General features: G+C 38.8%; 1 pseudogene; it reads right to left on the bottom strand.

Annotated features, from left to right (window-relative positions):
- Positions 1–204: 204 nt before the first annotated feature.
- Positions 205–1,593, bottom strand: LOC143572939 (uncharacterized protein At3g28850-like; annotated as a pseudogene).
- Positions 1,594–21,838: the final 20,245 nt, after the last annotated feature.

Here is a 21,838-nt window from a genome sequence, read left to right as displayed (position 1 = left end):
TTGCTACGACGAAAGTCATGTCGAGTCTTGTTATCGGGTTTGTTAGGGTGGGTCCCAGCCTCGGCATGGGGACCACACTCCGTGGACTGATGGGCCTAACTACAACATTAGCCACTCGTTACACCTGTATTACAAATTAAACGAGCACCACATCTCCCGAGTCAAAGTAGGTTCTCTCGACCAATTGCGAAAACTTTTAAATGATATTAATAATAGAAAAACCCATAAACAAAAATGAATACAAATATTCCAACACATTATATCATCAAGTAACAATGACAACAAACTCAATACACAGACCAAATAATTTTCAGCAGCAAAATGGACATAAGATCAGACCATTTTCATTACACTCCCCACACTTCTCCGGTAACCCCCCGTCGCCCAAAACCACCTTTCTGCTACCACTGCAGCGAAAACACACCACAAACCGAACACCTGCACACCCTTCACACGGCCTGTCCCATGTATTAACCGGAATTCCAGCTAAAAGCGGGCGAAGTCTCCCTTGCTCGTGCAACCGCAACACCTCCTCCGCTCCCCCAATGTACCTTCCCTTTATAAACAACCTCGGCGGGACCACTTTCCCGCCGAGTAGCCGCCACAGCTCATCTCTGAAATCCAAATGCATTGATAGATCTCTTTCATCATACAAAACCTTAAAACTCTGGAGTAAAAACCGAATACTCGCGCAATCTTCAAACGTCTTTCGGACACTTCTAAATCGGTCGTGTACAAAATCACCGAATCACTCCCTCCCGGAGGACAAATTTTCTCGAAATCCAATAGGGGATTCTCAGTTCCTTCCAGTTTTAATGATTTTAACGGCGGTTCGGTATCCGAATCATGATCATGATCATGATCTAAACCTTTAGCTTTAATCTCCAAACCCGCCTGCTTGAAAGCCGATAACAGATTCGGGTCAAAAACCATACCCGAATCCAAATTCGACATCCGAAAAATATCAATTTCCAACAAAGGACTTCCACTTGCACCTAAACTTTTCGAATTCGAATGTACCCAAACCCGACCACCAACCGGGTCAATCACGGGCCGGGAATTTTCTTTATCATCTATATCCGATTCATCGGGTTCTTCGAGGTCTTTCATGAGCTCCGACACATCTATAATTTCGACTTCTTGTACCGGAAAGCTGTTCTTCTTTTCAATCTTTCTTTCAATTCTTTCAGTTTGCATCACTTCTTCTTCTTCGGACACTCCGGTTTCAACTTTATCGATCATCCCATCGGCCGCATTAACATGGAGTATCCTTTCGGCTTTCGAGTACCCGATTGTTTTAATCGTCTTTAACTTCTTCAAGATTCTTCCCTTTACACTCTTCATTTTCCTGTTTCTCTTTATCCTGACCTATATATACACAAAACTATATGTATATATAAACTATAAAGTATAAAGATACAATATGTTGAATAATAATGAAATGGGGATTTTGTATGGGCTTAGAAATGAAGACTTGTTTTATGTAACGGCTAGAAAGATTATATGAGTGTAGTTTTAAATTTTGTGATGATAAGGTAAGGTGAGGTGAGGTGAGGTCCACGGTTAGCTGGAGTGTAGGTGAAATTTGGGCCGTCAGATGTTGTTGATGGTAAGAGTTTGATGGTGATTGGTTTGTAGAGGGTAGTGTGTTGGAAGCAACGGTCGAACCGGCGTATGGGCCGGGCCGGGCCTACTCAGACTTTTTGTTATCGTTGCTTTGGCAATTTCTTTTCGTCGAATAAATAAAAAGGTTTTAACTCTTTATATTTGATTAAATGTATGATTTATTTTTCTATTTTTTTAGTTAAGAGTAAAAACAGGTTTGAAGAAGATTTAATTTGCTCACACTATTGTCACGGGTTCTCTTTCTGTCTCCGATTACCCGAGAGTAGCATTATGCCACCCCGCTTATATTAACGGTTGCTAGGTTTGACCTACCAGGAATTCATTAGAAGAGCACAAGTTTGATATGTACGTACATTTTACAAATCACCGAGGCTGTCTCAGGTAATCAATTCCTTTGTCATTATAGTCCGACACGATAATATGCTTAAGCGTTAACACGTCACGAAAAATAGTTATTATTATAATAAAATATTTCAAATTTAAGGTACAAAAATTTTGAATGTTTCCTCTTGGTAGGCACTACTAATTAGTTAACCCTACACGAATATGCATTAGATATTCGTAAAATAAACGTTTGCTTTTAAACAAATAAAAAACACATTTAAATGCTTAGCTTTAAACGAATTTACAATTTTGGATATCATTCTTAAATGTACATGTTTAGCTATAAGTTTATATGATTGCTTCTAAATTCACACTGTAGTTTAAATGTTACTCGGTTGAATACGGGTTTTAACCAAGATTGAACCGAACTGAATTTTGTTGGGTTAAGACTCCTGCGAATTTGGATTAATTCGGTTAACAAATAGTGACAAAAAAAATCACAAATCTGGATAATCGATTTGAAGTAACTAACTAACCGAGTTTGAACCAATAAACACCTCTACGAGGCTTACAAGTTACAAGTATAGTATTTAAAAAAAAGATAATAACGAGGCCCATTTTAAGTATAAAGTATAATGAGGCCCTCATTTTATAACTATTTGTGGCCCAATATTTGTGATCCGGGTGGCTGCAAACGTGGCTCGCGAATACAACCAAGTCGTTCATGTGATCAGGGGGCGCGGACAAGGGGGGTGGCCGGGACTGTGGGGCTTGAACAAGGTTTAAGCAAGGGTTTGAGTAAATTAACAATCAAGCTTGGGGTGAGTCAATCAAGCCCCACTACACCCAATGAGGCTTGATCACGATCCACGTCAGCGCCTGCGTGTCGTAAATGTATTGGATCACTTGGGGCTTGATCAAGCCCCACTACCCTTAAGGCCTTACAAACATTATTAAAATTAAATTTGTATTTAAATAATATTTTGAATATTGATAAATTTATCTGTATGATCGGCTGTAGGTAAGTTTGTTGAATTTTTGTCTAACACAGTAAAAAGATCATCTAAATATTTTGATCAAACTATCATGCCAAATAATGGGGGGTAGAAGCCAATTTGGGACCCATGAATTTTTTTTATGTGAAATGATCGGGGCTTAAAACAGATTTTGCGCCTCCTCTAACTGTCTAACACTAGCCAGAATTGCACCGTCAATATTGTTGGAAAAGAGTGTGTGTTTGAGCGTTATTGAAAGTATACAAAGCATATCTCAAGGTGTTATTATATTCAGGTGTTTTTCAACTAAAGCAACATCTTTTTTATGTAGATATGTAGTTGAATACCTAAGTAGGAACTCTAACAGAGATGAGATTGATACTATAATAACCCAAACTTTTGTATTAGATAACAAACGAATAACCATAATTTTAATATAAATATTATTTTAAACTGTAAATGGTATAATTAATAATAATAATAATAACATCAACGGATGAGTGTTTTGAATAAAATATGAAATTTAAGAATTTGAGTTTGAGCAAGTTTACAACTTGTAACATTCCAGCGAAAACTTGAGCAACAAACAACTAACTTATTTAGGAATTTGATTGTGTTTATAACTTGTTTAATATATATAAACGATAAAGTTCAAATGATATCGATTCATCAAACTTTAAATCTTAATCTCTCTCTGTACAACACCACAACCCCGCCGGTTGCCGTCATCACCTCCGCCACCGTAGCAGTCGCCTTTGGTTGACGCCAACACCGCATTTCCTGCTCTTCCGAGTTTCGCCATCACCACTGCCACTACTTGGTTCGTCAGGAAACGCGACACCTTTGCCGGAAACTTTCTGACGGAAACCACCGCGACCGCTAACGATCGTTTTCGGAGACAACCGTCACAGCCTCGGACGCCTTAGTGGTTTCAAGAATCACCGGAACCTCCGCTCTCTGCTCCTCCGAGATAAGCCGCCACCGGAACCCTGATTAAGTATAGTTGCTGTTCACATATTGCGGTAATGACTTGATTTTCTGCTAGTTAAAATACAATCCATTATTATGCTTAAAAGTGTTTAGATATGGCCATTACCCTGATGAATTTGGTTCCTGTTACTTTAAAACATGGTTTCCTTTAAAAATATGGACATCCCTCAAGATTATAAAAGTGAGTATATGTTAGTTTTGTGATCGAAAGTGTCATAAACTTATTTTTCACCAAGTCATTGGAAAATTATTTTAATTTGCAAAAGAAAGGGATATGTAGTTTTAGTTAGAGGTTAACTCAGTAACTAAAATCAAATTCTTGTTCATTAGTTGAATACATAATAAATCTAACGTTGGGTTCATATTACACATCAGTAGATAATTCATGTTATAATATGAATAAAAGAAAAGGAATTCAACCAAATCATATAATGAATCCCTGGAATCTAATATAAAATTATAATTAAAGTGTAGGTTCTAACATTACTTGAGGGTAACTCGACCCCGTCTGCTTTGCTTATAATCATATAAGGTACGGATTCTGGTTTCTGTCACTCATAGTATAAATTATATTCGGTTACTTCGTAGTACGGTTTCCTGTTTTTGCTATTTTTAGTATTAATTATAGTCCGTTAGTTTGTAGTACGGATTCTGTTTCTTGTTACTTCGTAGTACGGTTTCTGTTTTTGTTTCCTCTTAGTACTATTTATATTCCGTTACTTTGTAGTACGGATTCTGTTTTTCTTCACTCATAGTATTGGTTCTAGTCCATTTTATATTCGATGTCCGTCACTTCGTAGTGCGGATTTTTGTTATCTGTCAGTTACAGATCTAGTTCGGTTTATTCGTATGAGATGTTTATATTAATTTTATAGCATGCAATAGGTTATATATATTTTGAATTCATTATTGCATGTTCCTGTTTGAATATTTTTAGTTATACGATTTTAGTTTTTGTACTCTGTTACCCGAGCAATTTCTGACTTGTCGTTGGGGCGTCAACGACATGGCACTTATCGTGACAGTGCGTAATTAAAGTTCACGACGTCTCTAACTAGTACTTTTGAAGTATTAGGGCCACTTAGGGGCGTATAGATCGATCTTAGCTCCGACTCCTGACTCCTGACTCCTGACATGGCACTTATCGTGACAGTGCGTAATCAAAGTTCACGGCGTCTCTGAAAGTACTCATGTAGTACCTCGGCCACTTAGAGGCGTATAGATCGATCTTAGCTCTGACTCCTGACTCCTGACTCCTGACTTCTGTTTGAGATGGAACAATGTGTGCACGCCACCCACACCGTCTCCTTGGTGCATGGACTAGCTAGCTGTGTACCCCTCTGTTTAGGCTCTGGGTGCTTCCGTATTACACGACCTATTTATTTTAACATCATCGTCGTGTATTTTAGTAATTATATTTTGTTTCGCTATATTTCTGGTCCGTTTTGATATGTGTATACGCATTTGGTTAAATTTGAGTATATTCAGATTACGTCCCGATCGTGTATCGGATTATGTTTCGCATTTAATTATAGTTCAGTTAAATGTTACACGATATATGTTACACGTCACACATTATATGTTACAAGTTATATGTTTCTGGCTCTGGGTGTTTTTGTTATAGTTCTGATATATTTCCGCATGCGTTTGACCATGTTCTGGCCAAGTGTCGGATCATACATCCGAATTTTATTAAGTATATGTTTAGGTATAAAGGGTTGGTTTCGAGTTTGAATTGAAGTTCGTATATTTATTCTCTTACGTCTGTCCTTACCTATACCATTGTTCTTTACGTTACTGGGCAATTTTTGGCTCAGCCGTGTTTTCTTGTTTTGTTTTTCTTATTTTGTTTTCAGGTAATCCGGGATTCTGGGAATTTAGTGATGAGAGATAAAAAAAAAATGAAGTTCAAGCTTCTAAAAGTTAATTCATTTTGTTTAATAATATGACGTAGGTTGCATTAATTTTTGTTGTATTTTGGATTGTGGCGTTGATTGATATCTGTAATAGTAACACGTTAGCCTGTTCCGGGTTGGGGTGTTACAGATACCGTGCCTAAAAATACAGATACTTAATAAATGGGAAAGTATAAACCGAATACCGTATTGATCGGTTAAGTTACCATTAAAGTTATCAAAATCGAAAAAAGAAAAACAAATACGTGGTGTTACTGATTGTAGTTGGTTGATATCAGGGCCGGTTTTTGCACGAGGCCCAAAAGCTCAAAGGGGCCCAAAGGTCAAAGGTCGTTCTTCTCCTTATATGCTCGTATTTACATTTTATGTCATCTAACTTGTCGTTATCTACAAATCTGCATGTTCACAAGATTTTGTCAATGTGAATGTTTTACAAGTAATCATTTTACAACTTACCTCCCCATAGTTTTCCGTATTCATTTAATTACACCCTCATTAAGTTATCTATATATTTCGGTTTTCGATACAATTCACAAGACAATATATATTATATAAGACAAAAGTTATTTTGTGTATTTAACAAGAAGTAAATTAATTGACGACATGATTTTTCTCTATTGTTGACTTAGAAATTTCGATTAATCGTATCATTTTATTTAAAGTATCATATAATAAATTCATATTAATGTAGCATTAAAACTTGTATATAGTGAATGGCTACATTTTAAAAAGTTATCAAACCCAATACAAGTGGATCCAAACCAATGTAAATACACCGAATACATTGAAAACCACATGACTACTTTTTTTTTTGTTATTTGATAACAATGTATTCTTATTGTGGTTTTTTGATATATAATTGATGAATTTATATTATAAGGAAATGACTCAAATTTTGTCTCGCATGATGCCTAAATTTTTTTTATCATTCTCGGGGACGGCACTGGTTGGTATGTGTACTCGATACAAGATTGCTCATCCCTACTCTCCAACATTAATCTTAGGTGTTTAATGTGTATTAAACATCTTTAATACCTTAGTTCAAACATGTTTTTGTTTCAACTTAAAAGTTATTGTGAGAGTGAACCGAGTGGTAAGAACCGAAAACACAGTGAGCAGTCGTAATTGGTCAGTGGCAGCATGCGAGCAACACAAACTGCTCACGAAGTTATTGTTGGGTTGGAGCAGTTGAAAAGGAGAGATGTGAGGAAAGAAATTAATATATATATTAAATAGAAGATTCATTCTTACTCACAATTCTACTATTCAATTTACTATTCATTATTTTAATATTTTATTAATTTTAACCACTAAATTACAAGCCTTTTACAATTGCATAAATAAAAATGATGTTTTTTATTTCTATTATTTTCCTTTTTGTTTAAACTAATTAAAATATTTAACAAACTATATTTTCAAACACTAAACTTGGACAAGTGTCGGTTTACATGTTTTATTTGTCGGTTGATTAAATGATCTTTTTAAACTTCGCTAACCTATTTTTTATAGTTCGTCTTTACAATTACCGAAGTTTTTTTCATGATTTAAAATTATCCCATCGTCGCATGGTTTTATATCCACGTTTCAACATTTAATACCTCGCCTTAAACTATTTTATTTGGCTTACTAATTTATGTTTACGAATTTGTGTTAGTTTACAGTTGTAACGTGTCGGTTTTTTTGTTCTACATATGATATAATTTGTTGTATTTTGGCATTGACGAGTTTATTTATTTTGTTTAGTTTCGATGTAGTAACTTGATACAGACTGACTTCGTGTCGACTTGAAACGAATTTATAGTTTAACTCTTTTACTTATGTTTTTTATTCGACTTAATGGTCCCGTCGCGAAGCGCGGGATCTAAAGCCTAGTTGATACAGTTTTATTGTAAATCATCTCACCGCATTTTATTCTCACAAAGTTTATTTTACCACAACATCCTCATATTATTTTGTTTGTAAAAAGAATTATATATGCTCGAATTATAAGTTTATAACTATCCATTAGATTTATGACAAAGATCTTAAACCTTATAACTAATTTTACCGATAAAATCAGTGGGTGATACAAACAGCATATATACCATTGACAATAGGTAAGACGTGACTTTCATGTTAACATTCTTAATTTATAAAATAAATTGATAATGATATTTCAATTAGATGCTTAAAAGTTAAAATATACATAAATAATGAAGATGAATCTAATAAACTAACCAACCTGTCTAAATCAAACAAAAATCAACAGTCGAAGTATCAAAACAATAATAAAAAAAACTACAAGTCACAAATTTACTAGGGATGGGAAAAATATGATTAACCAAAGTAACCAACAAAATGGACCTATGGTTTGATATATTTTATTTTTTGAAACACCAAAAATTACAGTTCAGTTAATAAAACACACTATATCTATACGGTGTGACTAAAACTTTTGTGGGGATTAACGTAGTATTATCTTTGATGATGATTTTAATTAAAACTTCAAAGGCACAACTCACTATTAATTTATTAACAAAAATATATTTTAAGAAATTTACTTTCATTAAAAAAAATATGAGTCCATTGGTTGGAGGATCAACGAATCCACCTAACCCTGTTTGGCTAATTAACGAAATCAATCACACTAATCTGGATGTTTATATCAACAGTTTGAAATGTCTAATTCAATGAGCAAAAACACAACTTTTTGAAATTTCTTCACTACGTGAATATTGGCTTTTAGCCACACACATGCTCTGGGCGGTTTGCCACACCTCGGTCTAAATGTGTGGCTAAAGGTCGCTTTCGCCACACATTTGTTATTCGTGTGACTAAAAACACACATGTTAGAACCTTTAGCCACATACATTAGATTTTTGTGGCAAAAAATCACACCTGTTGGAACATTTAGCCACACTTTTTCAATTCATGTGACAAAAAACACACCTTTTAGAACCTTTAGCCACATAAATTAGATTTTTGTGGCAAAAAATCACACCTGCTGGAACATTTAGCCACACTTTTTCAATTCGTGTGACAAAAAACACACCTGTTAGAACATTTAGCCACATAAATTAGATTTTTGTGGCAAAAAATCACACATGCTGAAACATTTAGCCACACCTTTTCAATTCGTGTGACAAAAAACACACCTGTTAGAACCTTTAGCCACATAAATTAGATTTTTGTGGCAAAAAATCACACCTGCTGGAACATTTAGCCACACTTTTTCAATTCGTGTGACAAAAAACACAGTTCTTCGAAACCGTTAGCCACAATTTCATAAAAAATGTGACTTTTACTTGCCACACTTAGTAAACTATGGCCAAATATGATCTACGCTCACAGTAGTTTGATAACGATGTTGTTAAAAACTAATACATATGGCCACACTTACGGGTATATGTGACCATAGAGTATTGTTTGTTAGCCACTTATAAGTTTTATATGTGGCTAAAAGTTAACGGTGACAGCAAACAAAACGTGTGACCGTTAGTAGTTAATGGCCACACTTTAATTGTTTCATATGTGGCTAAAAGGTTATACATGTGGTCACACTTAAGGGGTTTATGTGACCATAAAGCATTATTTTATAGCCACTTGTAAATTTATATGTATGGCTAAAAGCTAACAGTTACATTAAACAAAAGTGTGACTATTGATAATTAATAGTCACATTCTAATTCTTTTGTGTGACCAACATCCACCCTTCAGTAACCAATCTGAACCCTAATCTATCACCTGCTGCTAATACTTTCATCACTCATTAACATCGATTGAAGCTCATCTTGGTTAGGTAGGTGATTTATACTTTAATTTTGAGAAATTTGGGTGTTCGAGGGTTTGAATGTAAGCAATTAGGTCTTGGATTCAATCGATTAGTATTCGTTCTAATTTAAACAATCTTGATACAAGTTGCAAGTGACATTTTTGAATCTTTACTTTTTATCATTGTTGGATTTATATTTTCTAACGAGGGTTTTTAACATGATTAATTAGAACCTAGTGATGTCATAAACATGTTAGGGTTTGAGTTTTGTTGAGAACAGTTGGCTGACAGATTCGTTCTCATTTATTGATTGGTCTGTAACTCGCTGTTAAATGATGATTATTGATTGATTTTTGATTTTAGGATATAGTATTCTGAGTCTAGTTTCCATAAAGGTAAATTTTGTAATTTTTGGATGAGTATTGAATACCTTTTATGATTTTACAAAAACATATGTCAAAGCTGATTCGGGGAGTTATATTCTGGTCCATTTTTCGGACACCATAACTCCCTAATGACAAACCCAAACGGGTTGGTTCCACTTCTGGAACTTAGTATTATGAGTTTAAAAGATAACCCAATTGGTCTTACACAATTTGGTTTAATGAGTTGATAGAACCATTAAACTAGTTTTTGTTGCGCAATCTGCTGAACTGTTAGTACATATCTGTAATGGTTGAATTATTGTGAGTTTTCTACGCTTGAGAAAAATATAATAAAAATTGTTTGAGAAACCTGATTCATATATCATACTGTGGTGAATTTTGTAGAATTTATCCTTAATTTTTTCTTTGTGAATAAAATCAGTTTGTACATGCCAGAATCTGTCTCGTGAACCGAATGATCATAAGTTAAGTTGTATGATGAATATTTGGTTGCTTTGCCATGATATGATGTGTGGATACATGTTAGGACTTTCGGTACTGTTGACATACTTATTATCACCAACGATTCTTCGGGTCAAGTTTGTGTTTGTGTGTGAGTTCATACGTGGGTCTTAGAGTCATGTGTTGTTGAACAGACTCTCATAACTTAAAACACTTGTACTAGGTAACAGTTAACGAGTCAAATGCATTCATTGGGTTTTGAGAAAACTCTGTTACACGTGACACCAGGTTTTGGATTGAAAACACGGACATACTTACATACTAGTTTTGAAATCACTAAACGTTTGCCTATACTTGTTTTCTGGATTAAAAACACAAAACGTTTTGAAGTATTGGTTATGTAACCTGCTGAAACGGGCAAAAACGAGCTGAACTATTGATTTTTTATTGCTGAATTGCTGCAAAATTGGTCAAAACGTGCTGAAACGAGCTGTTACGTGGTAAAACAAACTGAAAACTTGCTGAAACGAGCTGTTTAACATGTTGTTTGCTGTTAAAACGAGCTGTTAAGTGCTGAAACGGAATGAAAAGTCGCTGAAACGAGCTGTTTAGCATGTTGTTTGCTGTAAAATGAGTTGTTAAGTGCTGAAACGAACTGGACTGGAACATGAATTTTAATGATAAAACTAAAACATTTCCTCCGTTGTCTTTGTTCACAAAAAAAAAGACTCGAGACCCGTTTTGACCCGTTCCAACCTTGACCCATTTTGACCCGGACCCGTTATAACCCGAACCTTTTGACCCTGACCCGTTCTGACCCGAACCATAACAACCTTTTTTTTAGTTGACCCGTTCCAACCCTGACACGTTTCGACCCTAACCCATTCCGACCCATAACCCGTTTTGACCCAACCCAACCCATTTGCCACCCCTATGTTTAGTGTATATCGACGGGTTAGGCGAGTTGTACCTCTTAAGACACAATTTAAAATTATATGCATAATGGGCCATTAGAGATTTCAAGGCCCAATATGGCCCATTAGGACATGTATGACTTATATTTGTCTATTATGGTCTAATATGACTCCGTATAACACGATATAACCCTTAAATATCTAATGTTACATATCACATGCCATAATAGGTCACTAAGAGATTACAAGCACTAATATGGCCCATTAAAGCGACTATGACATGAAAAAGGCTATAATGGGCCACTAACACCAACAAGGCCCAATAAGACCTATTGATGAAAGTATCACATGTTATCGGTCATTAACATCTAACTATGACTGATGACATTCCTATACAACCTTCTTAGAGCAACTATGATGTGATAAAGGCTATAATGGGCCACAAACACCAGTTAAGGTCCAATAAGGCTCATTGATGAAAGTATGACATATTATTGGGCTTTAACTAAACTATGACTCACTAAACTCATATTATTGGACACGTTTTGAATAGTTTTTATGATTTTACAAAAACACTGGTCAAAGCTTATTCGGGGAGTTATATTTTGGCATGTCTTTCCGACACCATAACTCCCTAATGACAAAACCAAACGGGTTATTTCCAGTTCTGAAAGTTAGTATTATGAGTTTTGAAGACAACCCAATTGGTCTTGCACAAATTAGATTAATGAGTCGATAGAACCATTATACAAGTGTTTGTTGTGCAATCTTCTGAACTGTTGGTACATATCTTTAATGGTTGAATTATTGTAAGTTTTGTATGTATGAGAAAAATATTATAAATTTTTTTTGAGAAACCTAATTCATATATTCTACTGTGGTAAATTTTGTAGAATTTATACTTAATTTTTTCCTAGTGAATAAAATCAGTTTGTACATGCTGTAATCTGTCTCGTGAACTAAGTGATCATAAGTTAAGTTGTATGATGAATGTTTGGTTGATTTGCCATGATACGATGTGTGAATACATGTTAGGACTTTTTAGTACAGTTGACATTGATTATTATCACCAACAAGTCGTCGATTCAAGTTTTTGTTTGTGTATACATTATGTCTAATGTGATTGTGCGTGATAGTCGTTGTGCTTTGAGGTTTCGCCTCACATTAACCCTTTACTAGTTATGATGCTAATATTTTAACAATTTCAGGTTCAAAAAGTTAGAGCCGAAATGGAAAAAGATGTAAAAAAGTCAAGAAACGAGTTGGAAGAACGAGCGCAACGAATGAAATAAATGGAAAAAACTTAAGGAAAACGAAGAAAGGAGGCAAAAACAATTTGATTAGTTTATGAGAAAGTTTGAGGTCGGTAGTAATTAGTAGTAGTTTCAAATATTTTGAATTCATAACTTATTAGTGAAGGTTTGTTAATGTACACTTGTTTTGAATTTATGTTATTGTGTCTGTTAAACTTATGAAATAGCCACATTTATCTATGTGTGATCAAAAGTATGATAATAGCCACACTTTATATTACAAAAGCATTATGTGTGACAAACGGTAAGACAACGGCCACACCACAAACTACAAAAGAGTGTTTGACTGGCAAGTTCACATTTTTAGCCACATTGACAATAACCTCCAGTGTCTATATGATATGATTAGCCACACAATACCTCACTATGTGTGACGAAAAGTTTGATAATAGCCACACTTTAAATTACAAAAAGCATTATATGTGACAAACGGTAAGACAATAGCCACACTATAATCTACAAAGGAGTGTTTGGGTGGCAAGCAAACATTTTTAGCCACTTTTAACGTAATTTCTAGTGTCTGTATGATATAATTAGCCAATCTATTTTTAATTTAAGTGGCCATTTATTTGCTATATCCACACAGTATAGGTCACAATGCAAGCTTAACACAACCCTATTGGCCACATTATTATAAAATTCATGTGGCTGAAACATGAATTCATGTGGCTGTATACGTGCAATGGTCACTCATAGTGAATAGTCATGTGGTCAATTTCTACCGTTTAGCCACACTTATTGGAGAGGATTCTTGATGGCCAGCAACTAATGCATGTACCCTTTAGCCACACTTATTACCACATAAGGCCACTAAAAACTGTGTGTGGCCATATCATACCCACGGTCGCGACCTTTGGCCACATATGACCTGAACCAAATGTGTGTGGCTAAAGGCCTACGGCCACACTTTTTTCGTGTGGCCAAAGGTCAATTTTCACGTAGTGCTTTTAACAATGTATATATTACACTAATGTTCAATTGTAACTACTTTTCTAGATTCCACCAAGTTGAAACATCCTAGGTAACTAATTGTTATATGACCTGGTACATAAGGCTCTTGCATACGCAAGTCTGACGGTACCACCAACTTGGGTCTGATATACGCATTATTACCCTTACCGTGTATTCTATAAGAGGATGTTTTCAAGACCGGAAAAATGACCTTCATGTCACATAAACCGTGAACCTTACTGGTTGCTTCAAGCTTCTGAAGATTTCTATGATATCAAAGGTGTTATATTTTATTAAATGTAATCTTTGCAATAGGGAAATCGATCCCTATAAATACAAGAAAAAAAGAACGAGGAAGCATAATAATATTCAAATACAATTGCTAGAATATAGGAATAAACTAGGAAGAGATATGGTATAAACTATATTTGAATTCTATATTTGAATTCCAATACTCCCTCTCAAGTTGGAGTGTGTAAGTTGACAACACCTAACTTGCAAAGTAGAAAATGAAGTTGTGGACCTCCTAACCCTTTAGTGAAAATATCAGCAATCTGCATTTTAGACTCTATGGAGAAAGGAGTGATCTCGTTACTCTCAACACGTTCATGAACAAAACAACAGTCCATTTCAACGTGTTTGGTTCATTCGTGGAAGACAGGATTATTCGCTATGTGTCGAGCTCTTGATTGTCACAAAATAAAGGCGTAGATCCCTCTACAGGGACATCTAACTGTTTCAAAAGCCACCGCATCCACAATACCTCGCTAACAGTAGTAGCCATGGAGCTGTATTCTGCTTCAGCGGAAGAACGTGATACGACAGATTGCTTCTTTGTTTTCCAAGAGACTGGTGCACCTCCCAAGAGAAGAATGTATCCTGTCTATGATCGTCTTGTGAATGTGCAACCAAGCCAATCAGAGTCACAATATGCGGCGAGGGTATTGCCTCCCTCTCTCGGAAGAAGTATCCCCTGTCCCAAAGTAGCTTTAAGGTAACGAAGTACACGATGAGCAACATCTAAATGACTTTGTCTCGGGTCGGCAACAAATTGGCTCAAAACATTTACCGCATAAGTGATGTCAGGTCTAGTGGCCTGTAGGTAAAGCAAACGACCAATCATACGACGGTACCTGTTGCTATCAAATTTTGGCTCAGACTCTCCTTTATCAAGCTTCAGATTCGGTTCCATGGGAAAAGTAGAAGGCCGACACCCTTCTAAACCATAATCCTTGAGAATGTCTAAGGTATATTTTTGTTGGCTTAGTACTAGTCCCTTAGTGGTGCGAGCCACCTCTGTAACACCCCGACCAAAGGCGGATTATACATCGGGGCGCCACATATTGTTTCATTACTCGTGACACTATTGGGTGTCAATATTTAATAAATACATTCATTCGCGCACGCGCAAAGTAAACACAAGATAACATAAAGCAACATAATTCAATATATTATAAGGTAAAATATTCGAACAACAATAACTTGTCTTGATACATTTTAATCTAGGTCCAAAAGTAAAAACGTCCAACGTGTCCACAAGCTCCAAATGTAGCTACAGCAAACCAGAACATGTGTTAAAATAAAACGTCAAACACTTGCGTGTTGGTGAGAAATCAAGTTTAATACAATACATAGATAACAATAAATCTGCGCGCAACATGTGTATGTCTGGTTTTCAACAAGGGTGTAATCAGATCGGGATCAAGTCTAAGATTCATAGCTCATAGTCAATCTGTGCTCCCAATTGAGCATAAAACAAGAAAACTGTGCAAGTGTAAACAAAAGAGAAATCATAAACGATTGTTCTCCCGTGTTCATCTAATGGTACCATGAAAACTGCGGAATAGACCGACAAGACGGTTAATGATCCACACATACAAATAAACAGCCAAGTCTACGTCCTCAACACATGGGATACTGCGCGACTAAAGTTCATAAATAGTTTAAGACTCTAAGTTTGTATGAACACATGAACATCCCGAAACATTAAAAATAAAAAGGGATTAGGTACGAGATCACTCACTTGATAAACGATGCAGTGAAAGATAAAGCAAGAACCAACTTTAAACAAGCACAAGTTAACCTATAAATAAGATTATTGTTTTAATGATTTGATTTAAGTCTTGATTATAAGTTAGCATAATTAATAAGTAATTTATTATATATAATATATATATTACCGGAAAAGCAGGGCAGATCAGGGAGGAAGACGGAGGCAGAGAGGGAGGCGGCAGAGAGAGCAAGGAGGAGGTTAAATTAAGTGTTTGTGTGTGATGTGTTAAGAAAATAACATTATTATTTATAGGGAAACCCTAGGGAACACAATCCCTAGAAAAGGGGAAAAGATCTCCAAAAAGTAAAAGATTCCAAAAGCAAAAGATATCAAAAAGCATAAGGAAACAAAAGCAAAAGATATCAAAAGATATGGCAGCTGCAGGGGACAAGGGAAAAGCTGACAGGTAACAGTAAAAGCATGGGCGGTTCAGATAAAGGTACTGGTCAAGCATGGAAAAAGCAGATCTCAAAAGATAATGTCAGTCACTTTTTCTGTCAACCAATGGGGTTGGTGCGCATGCTGCGCCGAAAGCAACTTTTCAGACATAAGGCAGGTTAGGTCAACAGCACAGAAGATAAGACAACATAAAAGCAAACGGCTAGATTAAACAGAAGGAAACTCAAAGGGTTTAGCGCGAGAAGGCTCGAGCGCACGCGCGAGGGCGAAGGCAGACAGAACAGTCCACAGCGCGCCGCGGGAAGAACTAAAATCCTTAGCGCGTCGCGGGAAGAACTACCATTCTTAGCGCGCTGCGAGAAGAACTACAATTCTTAGCGCGTCGCGGGAAGAACTACCGTTCTTAGCGCGCTGCGGGAAGAACTACAATTCTTAGCGCGCTGCGAGAACAGTTCGCCTCGCGTACCGCAGGAACCACTGGTCTTCGCGCAGGCTTCCTTGTAAGGAGTCTGGCGCGTGGAGCTGCGCAGACAACCTTAGGCGGGAAGAACCAAAGGACAAGCAAAGAGTTAAGAGAAAAGGAGGTTCAAGGCGTAAGGGCGGAACGACGACAAGAGAGAGAAAGAGGCGGGACGGCAACAAGAGGGAAAAGAAGGCAGAAAGAGAGAAGAAGAGGGACGGGACGGCGGGAAGAAAAAGAGAGGAAGAGGCGGGAAGGAAAATATTATTATTAAAAATAAAGTATAAGTATAAATAAATATTAAATCATAAAAGAAAGAGATCGGATCGGAGAAACGGGTACCTGGGTCGGGTCGGATCGGGTCAGATGTCACAGTCTCCCCTACTTTAAGAAATTTCGTCCCGAAATTTATCTCGAAGTAGGTTGCGCAGAGAACAGGTGCGGGTACTTGATCTTCATTTGATCTTCCCTTTCCCATGTAAACTCGGCTCCGCGCTTGGACTCCCAGCGAACTTTCACGATAGGGATACGACTGCGCTTGGTTTGCTTAACCTCGCGATCCATAATCTCAACAGGCTTCTCAACGAAATGCATAGATTCATCAACTTGAACTTCATCAAGTGGAATGTGAAGGTTCTCGTCGGCTAAACACTTCTTGAGATTGGATACATGGAACGTTGGATGCACATTACTGAGCGCGGGCGGCAAGTCAAGTCTGTATGCAACTTTTCCTATACGCGCGAGAATCTTGAATGGTCCAACATATCGAGGAGCAAGCTTACCTTTCTTCCCAAAGCGGACAACACCCTTCCAGGGCGACACTTTGAGGAGAACAAGATCACCAACTTGAAATTCGAGAGGCTTTCGCCTGCGATCTGCGTAACTCTTCTGTCGGCTTCTGGCAGTCAGCAGATGATCACGGATCTTGGCGATTTTATCGGTTGTCTCTTGAACAAGTTCGGGTCCTGTGATTTGAGTTTCACCCACTTCGCTCCAACAAATCGGGGAGCGGCACTTACGACCGTAAAGTGCTTCAAATGGGGCCATACCAATACTGGAATGATAGCTGTTATTATAAGAGAACTCGATCAAAGGCAGGTGCGAATCCCAATTACCTCCAAAATCAAGAACACAAGATCGGAGCATATCCTCAAGAGTTTGAATAGTTCGCTCAGACTGTCCGTCAGTCTGAGGATGATATGCAGTACTCATGTCCAAGCGAGTTCCTAGCGCAGATTGGAGAGATTTCCAAAAGCGAGATATAAAACGGCCATCGCGATCGGATATGATGCTCAAAGGAGTACCATGGCGGCAGACAATTTCCTTGACATAAAGCTGCGCGAGTTGCTCAACACGGTAGTTTTCACGAATGGGCAGAAAGTGGGCAGACTTAGTCAAACGATCCACTATTACCCAAATGCTATCATGTTTGCTTGCTGTCAAAGGTAACTTGGTAATAAAGTCCATTGCTATACCTTCCCATTTCCACGTAGGAATTTCTGGTTGTTCGAGCAAACCAGATGGGCGTTGGTGTTCAGCTTTTACCTTAGAACAAGTCAGGCATCTAGCTACGAACACAGCAATATCCTTCTTCATACCGGGCCACCAATAAGTAATGCGCAAATCCTTGTACATCTTATCAGCGCCGGGATGAATAGAATACCGAGATTTATGCGCTTCACTCAGGATATCAGCGCGAAGATTCTCATCAAAGGGAATCCAGATGCGATTAAGATAACAGAGAATTCCACTCAGATTAGGGACAAAGTGCGCTTCCGCGCCACACGCTAACTCGGCGCGAAGGTTACCATTCCTGATGGAGGCGCGCTGCGCGTCACGAATGCGCGATTCAAGGTTGCTTTGGATCGGCGCGAAGTGAAGCTGCGTGCGCGGCAAGATACAGTTAAGCTGGCTGGGTTTTCGGCTGAGCGCATCGGCTACCACATTAGCCTTACCAGGATGATACCGGATCTCACAATCGTAATCGCTGATGAGTTCGTTCCATCGGCGTTGCCTCATGTTGAGTTCCTTTTGATCAAAGATATGCTGAAGGCTTTTATGGTCAGTGTAGAGGATACACTTAGTACCATAAAGGTAGTGTCTCCAGATTTTCAAGGCAAAAACAACTGCGCCTAGTTCGAGGTCGTGAGTTGTATAATTCTTTTCATGAACCTTGAGTTGCCTTGATGCGTAAGCGATAACCTTGCCTCGTTGCATAAGAACACAACCGAGACCTTGGTTGGATGCATCGCAATACACGACAAAATCATCATTACCCTCAGGTAGCGCAAGAACAGGAGCTTCACACAACAAACGCTTGAGCGTCAGAAAGGCTTCTTCTTGCTTCGAGCCCCAAATATACTGTTTACCTTTGTGCGTCAGAGCTGTTAAAGGCAATGCGATCTTCGAGAAGTTCGAAATGAAGCGCCGGTAATAACCAGCTAAGCCCAGAAATGAACGGATCTCGGTAGGAGTGGATGGCGTAATCCAGTTCTTGATTGCTTCAATCTTGGATGGGTCGACGTGAATACCCATCTTGTTCACAACATGGCCAAGAAACTGTACTTCATCAGACCAGAATTCACACTTGGAGAGCTTGGCAAAGAGCTGCTCGGTTCGAAGCTTTTGCAACACCAACCGAAGATGTTGCTCATGCTCGGCCTTGGTCTTAGAATAAATCAGAACGTCATTGATAAACACAATCACGAATTTATCCAAGAAAGGCCTACACACCCGATTCATTAGATCCATGAAAACGGCGGGTGCGTTGGTTAAACCGAAGGACATGACCAAGAATTCAAAATGGCCATAACGAGTTCGAAAAGCAGTCTTCGGAACATCTTCATCGCGGATGCGCAACTGGTGATAGCCAGAGCGGAGATCAATCTTGGAGAAACAAGAGGCACCTTGGAGTTGATCGAAGAGGTCGTCAATACGCGGTAAGGGATACCGGTTCTTAATGGTGAGTTTGTTCAACTCGCGGTAATCAATACACATGCGAAACGATCCATCTTTCTTTTTAACGAACAACACCGGAGCACCCCAGGGCGAAGAGCTAGGGCGAATGAATCCTTTAGCGGTCAACTCTTGAAGTTGACTTGCCAATTCTTGCATCTCAGCGGGCGCAAGACGGTTAGGAGATTTAGCTACGGGGGAAGCACCAGGGACAAGATCAATACGGAACTCGACTTCACGAGCGGGAGGGATACCAGGAAGATCATCAGGAAAAACTTCAGGGAAATCACGCACAACAGGGATATCGCGAAGCTTCTTCTTTCCTTCATCGGGGGTTTAACCACATGGGCTAAAAATGCAATACACTTCTTCCGCATGAGTCTTTGGGCTTCGGCGCAAGACATAAGCTTAAGACCACTTGAGGGTTTTTCGCCGTAGATGAGAAGATCACCATTTTCTCGAGGAATGCGAATCAACTTCATGGCGCAAATAACTTCGGCGCGATTATTCGAGAGCCAGTCCATACCAATAATAACATCAAACTTCCAAGAGGCATGGGGATGAGGTCGATCAGAAAATCGTTTTCGTTAAGGTTAAGCGTACAATCTTTAATCACTGAGTTAATTAAAACAGTTTCACCATTAGCCAATTCAACTAAAAAATTTTCCTTTAAATCGCTGCGCGGTCGCGCAAGCTTCTGCTCAAACGCGCGAGAAATAAAACTTCGATCGGCGCCAATATCAAAAAGTACAGAAGCATAAAATCCGTTAAGCAAAAATGTACCATTAACTACGTCATTATTTGCTTGCGCTTGGTGCGCGGTTATGTTAAAAGCTCGTCCGCGCGTCACTTGGTTTGAAATCTGGTTCACCGGATTCGCTTGCGTAATCTGAACTTGTAGTCTCGGGCACGCGTTCCGGAAATGATTGGGATCACCGCAGTTAAAGCACGATCTGGGTCGTGGGTTTTGGTAGGTTGATTGTGGGTTCTGCGGGTAGACTGGTGGTGTTGGCGCAATTGGATTGGCGGGAAGAATTCTACAGTTTTCCGCCATGTGACCAGCGCGGCCACATCGGTGACAAAGTCGACACGGGGTTTGGGTTGGGTGGTGAAATCTACAGGTTGGGCAAAAGGGTTGGTTTCCTGTGTAAGGTTTCTTAGTTGGCGGGGCAGGGAGTGCCGGATTGGTTAAGGCATAGTTATGGACTACAGGAGGAGTTGGGTAAGTTGACAGTGGGTTAGGCGCGTAAACTGGAGCTTGGTAGGCGGGTTGCTGGACAATGGGCGGGTTGGTAAGCGCATAGGCTTTGCGCCTGCGCTTGAGGTTGTTACGGTTTGAGGGTTCTGGTTTGGTTTCTGTTGGTTCAGGGACAGTTTTGGTGGGTTTGGTCTTCTCAGTTCCCCGCAGGAACAGGGTTCCTGCTCTGACATGGTTGTCGCTGAGCACAGCGGCCAACTCGATGGCGTCAGAGAGGGTTGCTGGGTTTCTGGCCCATACAGAATCTTGAATTTCCATGGGGAGACCCCCAAGGAATTTCTCTATGGCTCGGCGGGAAGGGGTAACAAGGTGAGGGACAAGCAGGCTTAGTTCATGGAAGCGCGTCGCGTACTCGCGCGCTTCACCGCTGTATTGCTTAAGATTCCAAAATTCTTCCTCCAGGCGCTTAACTTCGTTGGGAGGGCAGAATTCTCGCGTTAAGAGATCCTTAAATTCCTCCCAGAGCATGCTGGTAGCAGCCTCTGCGCCACGCGCATGAGCTACTCCATTCCACCATGTAAGCGCTCTGGATTCCAGGACACTGGAAGCATATAGGGTTCGTCTGTCTGAGGGGCATTGGGTATGGAGGAAAGTGTTTTCAATCTTCTCGAGCCATTGGAGCATCACGGTGGCTCCTTCAAGACCTGTGAACTTTGGAGGGTTACCCGCGTTAAAGGACTTAATGTTATAACTGGAGGTATTAGCATTGTTTTGGTTTAAGGCTTGGGCTATTGCGGCGGCCATTTCCTGGGAACGTTGCAGCGAACGTCTGCGCGAGGCTTCTCTCCTCTGATGGCGGCGAGATAGTGGAGGCATTCTATAAAAGTTTTAATTTTTAGTTAATATCTTAGCGCAAAGTTTAATCTCGAAAAGCTTGGTTTCGCAGAGTTAGATACCATCAACAGTTAAAATAAAACATGAATTTGAATGCAAACTTATTACAGATAACAAATTCGAATCGAGAACAGTTCGCCTCGCGTACCGCAGGAACCACTGGTCTTCGCGCAGGCTTCCTTGTAAGGAGTCTGGCGCGTGGAGCTGCGCAGACAACCTTAGGCGGGAAGAACCAAAGGACAAGCAAAGAGTTAAGAGAAAAGGAGGTTCAA

This window comes from Bidens hawaiensis, unplaced genomic scaffold (genome assembly GCF_021521415.1).
Source record: "Bidens hawaiensis isolate Kalapana, Puna unplaced genomic scaffold, B.hawaiensis_p1.1 tig00026178_1, whole genome shotgun sequence".
Classification (NCBI taxonomy): domain Eukaryota; kingdom Viridiplantae; phylum Streptophyta; class Magnoliopsida; order Asterales; family Asteraceae; genus Bidens; species Bidens hawaiensis.
This window is presented reverse-complemented; position numbering and strand designations above follow the sequence as displayed.